Source organism: Salmo salar, chromosome 29 (genome assembly GCF_965601325.2).
Source record: "Salmo salar chromosome 29, fSalSal1, whole genome shotgun sequence".
NCBI classification, from domain to species: domain Eukaryota; kingdom Metazoa; phylum Chordata; class Actinopteri; order Salmoniformes; family Salmonidae; genus Salmo; species Salmo salar.
The window spans coordinates 5,530,677-5,537,819 of record NC_138319.1 but is presented as its reverse complement, the minus strand read 5'-3'; positions in this window follow the sequence as shown (position 1 = coordinate 5,537,819).

Below are 7,143 nucleotides of genomic sequence, written 5' to 3'. Positions count from 1 at the left end.
AACAGTGAGACTGGAGATGCACGTTCATGTGAATTCTCCATGTTTTTCTTTCTCTCTTTGAACGAATACAACGTCGCCCGGTTGGAATATTATCGCTATTTTACGAGAAAAATCGCATAAAAATTTATTTTAAACAGCGTTTGACATGCTTCGAAGTACGGTAATGGAATATTTTGGAATTTTTTGTCACTAAATGCGCTCGCGCGTCACCCTTCGGATAGTTACCTGAACGCACGAAAAAAACGGAGCTATTTCAATATAACTATGGGTTATTTCGAACTAAAACAACATTTTGTTGTTGAAGTAGAAGTCCTGGGAGTGCATTCTGACGAAGAACAGCAAAGGTAATCCAATTTTTCTTATAGTAAATCTGAGTTTGGTGAGCACCAAACTTGATGGGTGTCAAAATAGCTAGCCGTGATGGCCGAGCTATCTACTCAGAATATTGCAAAATGTGCTTTCGCCGAAAAGATATTTTAGAATCTGACACCGCGATTGCATAAAGGAGTTCTGTATCTATAATTCTTAAAATAATTGTTATGTATTCTGTGAACGTTAATCGTGAGTAATTTAGTAAATTCACCGGAAGTTTGCGGGGGGTATGCTAGTTCTGAACATCACATGCTAATGTAAAAAGCTGTTTTTTGATATAAATATGAACTTGATTGAACAAAATATGCATGTATTGTATAACATAATGTCCTAGGTGTGTCATCTGATGAAGATCATCAAAGGTTAGTGCTGCATTTAGCTGTGGTTTTGGTTTTTGTGTCATATAGGCTTGCTTTGAAAATGGCTGTGTGATTATTTTTGGCAGGGTACTGTCCTGACATAATCTAATGTTTTGCTTTCGCTGTAAAGCCTTTTTGAAATCGGACAGTGTGGTTAGATTAACGAGAGTCTTGTCTTTAAAATGGTGGGAGGTTAAACGGTCATATCTCAGTTATTGTTTTCATATCTACAAAAAATAATCTATTTTCTTTACTTTCAGAGAGCGTGCTGGTCAAGGGGTTGAATATGTAGATATTGCCAGATGTTCACTGTCCAAGGAACAGGCCGTGGAAGCTTTATTGCTGGCAAAAGTGTCCATTACCAGAGGTTATTCAACTGTTCTGGCTTTTTCTTTCTCCGCCTGTCTTGTCGTACATGGAACCTGTCTCACATGCATTAATTAAAAAACCTAAAGATGTCAGCTGCTAATTTTCAGATTTACACCACATAAACACAGCCATTTTCACTGGACAATCTGTTGCTGCCAAGTCATGATTTCCCTGGGGTTTGGCCTTGCAATAACCAAGTGGTGAGACACACAGCCCTCTATATTTAAATGCTTCAGGTATACTCCGATAGATGTCTGCGTCACATACAGTATCTTCTATTGACATTATTGTCTATTGTTTGTCCTCGTGTCTGTTTTTCAGCATGAAGTACTCTGTAGCCACACCAGGTGAGACCACACACACACAAAAACAGTCTTTCTTCTTCACTTCATCCCTCTCCCCCTTCTCCCTAAATCCTCTAGGTTAAATTAGCTGTTGTGGTGAACTGGCTGACACAGAGGGCACAGCATGATCATAGGTAAGAGGTCACTTGGTCGGGTTAACAGGAAGTATTATTAAACCTCTGGGCTAGGCGTCCCACTAGCGGGACAACTTCTGGTGAAACTGGAGGGCGCGCAATTAAAATAAATAATCATACAAATTATGGATATTAACCTCTCTAGGCTCGGCAGGACGAAATCGTAACAGCCAGTGGAATCCTGTGGCGCGATATTCAAATACCTTAGAAATGCTATTACTTCAATTTCTCAAACATATGACTATTTTACACCATTTTAAAGACAAGACTCTCGTTAACCTGTTAGGGCTAGGGGGCAGTATTGACACGGCTGGATAAAAAACATACCCGATTTAATCTGGTTACTACTCCTGCCCAGTAACTAGAATATGCATATAATTATTGGCTTTGGATAGAAAACACCCTGAAGTTTCTAAAACTGTTTGAATGGTGTCTGTGAGTATAACAGAACTCATATGGCAGGCAAAAACCTGAGAAGATTTCATGCAGGAAGTGGCCTGTCTGACAAGGTGTCGTTCTTCTTGTCTCTGTTTATTGAAGAGTGAGGATCTTAGCTGTCCCGTGACACTTCCTACGGCTGCCATAGGTTCTCAGAAGGTGGCAAAACGCTGAATCGTGGCTTTGCAGGCTCTGGCTGAAACAACGTAGCGCGTTTGGGTAGTGGCTGGTTACAGTACTGTGAGACTCAGGCTCGTTCCCGCGTCGACCGAAAGCTTTGTTTTCTTTCCTCTGTTTAGCTAAATGGACATTCCCGGTCGGAATATTATCGCTTTTTTACGAGAAAAATAGCATAAAATGGATTTTAAACAGCGGTTGACATGCTTCGAAGTACGGTAAAGGAATATTTAGATTTTTTTTGTCACGAATTGCACCATGCGCGCGACCCTGATTTACCATTTCGGATAGTGTCTGGGACGCACGAACAAAACGCCGCTTTTCGGATATAACGATGGATTATTTTGGACCAAACCAACATTTGTTATTGAAGTAGCAGTCCTGGGAGTGCATTCTGACGAAGACAACAAAAGGTAATCACACTTTTATAATAGTAAATCTGATAATGGTGAGTGCTAAACTTGCCGGGTGTCTAAATAGCTAGCCCGTGATGGCTGGGCTATGTACTTAGAATATTGCAAAATGTGCTTTCACCAAAAAGCTATTTTAAAATCGGACATATCGAGTGCATAGAGGAGTTCTGTATCTATAATTCTTAAAATAATTGTTATGCTTTTTGTGAACGTTTATCGTGAGTAATTTAGTAAATTGTTAGCAAATTCCCCGGAAGTTTGCGGGGGGTATGCTTGTTCTGAACGTCACATGCTAATGTAAAAAGCTGTTTTTTTTTATATAAATATGAACTTGATTGAACAAAACATGCATGTATTGTATAACATAATGTCCTAGGTGTGTCATCTGATGAAGATCATCAAAGGTTAGTGCTGCATTTAGCTGTCTTCTGGGTTTTTGTGACATATGCTAGCTTGAAAAATGGGTGTCTGATTATTTCTGGCTTGGTACTCTGCTGACATAATCTACTGTTTTGCTTTCGTTGTAAAGCCTTTTTGAAATCGGACAGTGTGTTTAGATTAACGAGAGTCTTGTCTTTAAATAGCTGTAAAATAGTCATATGTTTTAGAAATTGAAGTAATAGCATTTCAAAGGTTTTGAAAATCGTGCCACAGGATTCAACTGGCTGTTACGTAGGTGGGACGAATTCGTCCCGCCTGCCCCAGAGAGGTTAACCTCTCTAGGCTAGGCGGGACGAATTTGTCCCACCTTAACAGCCACTGCCAGCCTGTGGCGCGATTTTCAAAACCTTAAAAATCCTATTACTTCAATTTCTCAAACATATGACTATTTTACAGCCATTTAAAGACAAGACTCTCGTTAATCTAACCACACTGTCCGATTTCAAAAAGGCTTTACAACGAAAGCAAAACATTAGATTATGTCAGCAGAGTACCAAGCCAGAAATAATCAGACACCCATTTTTCAAGCCAGCATATAATGTCACCAAAACCCAGAAGACAGCTAAATGCAGCACTCACCTTTGATCTTTATCAGATGACAACCCTAGGACATTATGTTATACAATACATGCATGTTTTGTTAAATCAAGTTCATATTTATATCAAAAACCAGCTTTTTACATTAGCATATGACGTTCAGAACTAGCATACCCCCCGCAAACTTCCGGGGAATTCGCTAACATTTTACTAAATTACTCACGATAAACGTTCACAAAAAGCATAACAATTATTTTAAGAATTATAGATACAGACCTCCTCTATGCACTCGATATGTCCGATTTTAAAATAGCTTTTTGGTGAAAGCACATTTTGCAATACTCTAAGTACATAGCCCAGGCATCACGGGCTCGCTATTTAGACACCCGGCAAGTTTAGCACTCACCATAATCATATTTACTATTATAAAAGTTTGATTACCTTTTGTTGTCTTCGTCAGAATGCACACCCAGGACTGCTACTTCAATAACAAATGTTGGTTTGGTCCAAAATAATCCATCGTTATATCCGAATAGCGGCGTTTTGTTCGTGCGTTCCAGACACTATCCGAAATAGTAAAGAAGTGTCGCGCGCATGGCGCAATTCGTGACAATAAAATTCTAAATATTCCATTACCGTACTTCGAAGCATGTCAACCGCTGTTTAAAATCAATTTTTACGACATTTTTCTCGTAGAAAAGCGATAATATTCCGACAGGGAATCTCCTTTTCGGCAAACAGAGGAAAAAATCGCGGGGGCGGTCGGGGTCACGCGCATAAGCCAGTGTCCCTTGATCGGCCACTTGAGAAAGGCGATAATGTGTTTCAGCCTGGGGCTGGAATGACGACATTCTGTTTTTTCCCGGGCTCTGAGCGCCTATGGACGACGTGGGAAGTGTCACGTTAGAGCAGAGATCCTTAGTAAATGATAGAGATGGAAAAGAAGTTCAAGAAATGGTCAGACAGGCCACTTCCTGTAAAGGAATCTCTCAGGTTTTGACCTGCCATTTGAGTTCTGTTATACTCACAGACACCATTCAAACAGTTTTAGAAAATGTAGGGTGTTTTCTATCCATATGTAATAAGTATATGCATATTCTAGTTACTGGTAGGAGTGGTAACCAGATTAAATCGGGTATGTTTTTTATCCAGCCGTGTCAATACTGCCCCCTATCCTAAACAGGTTAATCTAACCACACTGTCCGATTTTAAAATAGCTTTTTGGTGAAAGCACATTTTGCAATATTCTAAGTACATAGCCCAGCCATCACGGGCTAGCTATTTAGACACCCGGCAAGTTTAGCACTCACCAATATCAGATTTACTATTATAAAAGTGTGATTACCTTTTGTTGTCTTCGTCAGAATGCACTCCCAGGACTGCTACTTCAATAACAAATGTTGGTTTGGTCCAAAATAATCCATCGTTATATCCGAATAGCGGCGTTTTGTTCGTGCGTCCCAGACACTATCCGAAATGGTAAATCAGGGTCGTGCGCTTGGCGCATTCGTGACAAAAAAAATCTAAATATTCCATTACCGTACTTCGAAGCATGTCAACCGCTGTTTAAAATCCATTTTTATGCCATTTTTCTCGTAAAAAAGCGATAATATTCCGACCGGGAATGTCCATTTAGCTAAACAGAGGAAAGAAAACAAAGCTTTCGGCCGACGCGGGAACGAGCCTGAGTCTCACAGTACTGTAACCAGCCACTACCCAAACGCGCTACTTTGTTTCAGCCAGAGCCTGCAAAGCCACGATTCAGCGTTTTGCCGCCTTCTGAGAACCTATGGCAGCCATAGGAAGTGTCACGGGACAGCTAAGATCCTCACTCTTCAATAAACAGAGACAAGAAGAACGACACCTTGTCAGACAGGCCACTTCCTGCATGAAATCTTCTCAGGTTTTTGCCTGCCATATGACTTCTGTTATACTCACAGACACCATTCAAACAGTTTTAGAAACTTTAGGGTGTTTTCTATACAAAGCCAATAATTATATGCATATTCTAGTTACTGGGCAGGAGTAGTAACCAGATTAAATCGGGTACGTGTTTTTTATCCAGCCGTGAAAATACTGCCCCCTAGCCATAACAGGTTAAAACCACATTCAAATATAAAGCATTGGTTACATGGAGCAGAATGTAACCAATGCAGAATGCAACCCATGGAGCAGAATCGTTTGCAAAAATTATTCGTAACAGAAGTAGAATGAGAAAGTTTGGGCACTGCCAATGATTGCATTGATCCACTGGTCCCCAAAATGTTATAAAATATCCTCTCAAACCCCTGATCTCACACACACACACACACACACACACACACACCGTTGTAGTCAGAAGTTTACATACACTTAGGTTGGAGTTAAAACACATTTTTCAACCACTCCATGAATTTCTTCTTAACAAACTATAGCTTTGACAAGTGCATGACACAAGTAATTTTTTCAACAATTGTTTACAGACTGATTATTTCACTTTTATAATTCACTGTATCAGAATTCCAGGGGGTCAGAAGTTACCATACACTAAATTGACTGTGCCTTTAAACAGCTTGGAAAATTCCAGAAAATGATGTCATGGCTTTAGAAGCTTCTGATATGGACATAATACCTGTGGATGTATTTCAAGGCCAATCTTCAAACTCAGTGCCTCATTGCTTGACATCATGGGAAAATCAAAAGAAAACAGCAAAAATTGTAGACCTCCACAAGTCTGGTTCATCCATGGGAGCAATTTCCAAACGCCTGAAGGTATCACGTACAAACAATAGTACGCAAGTATAAACACCATGGGACCATGCAGCCGTCATACCACTCAGGAAGGAGACGCGTTCTGTCTCCTAGAGATGAACTTACTTTGGTGCGAAAAGTGCAAATCAATCCCAGAACAACAGCAAATGACCTTGTGAAGATGCTGAAGGAAACAGGTACAAAAGTATCTATATCCACAGTAAAACAAGTCCTATATCGACATAACCTGAAAGGCCACTCAGCAAGGAAGAAGCCACTGCTCCAAAACCGCCATAAAAAGCCAGACTACGGTTTGTAACTACACATACTTTTTGGAGAAATATCCTCTGTTCTGATGAATCAAAAATGGAATTGTTTGGCCATAATGACCATCGTTCTGTTTGGAGGAAAAGGTTGGAGGCTTGCAAGCCGAAGAACACCACCCCAACCGTGAAGCACGGGGGTGGCAGCATCATGTTGTGGTGGTGCTTTGCTGCAAGAGGGTCTGGTGCACTTCACAAAATAGATGGCTTTATGAGGCAGGAAAATGATGTGGATATATTGAAGCAACATCTCAAGACATTAGTCAGGAAGTTAAAGCTTGGTCACAAATGGGTCTTCCAAATAGACAATGACCCCAAGCATACTTCCAAAGTTGTGGCAAAATGGCTTAAGGACAACAAAGACAAGGTATTGGAGTGGCCATCACAAAGCCTTGATCTCCATCCTACAGAAAATGTGTGGGCAGTACTGAAAAAGTGTGTGCGTGTGATTAGGACTACAAACCTGACTCAGTTACAGCAGCTATGTCAGGAGGAATGGGCCAAAA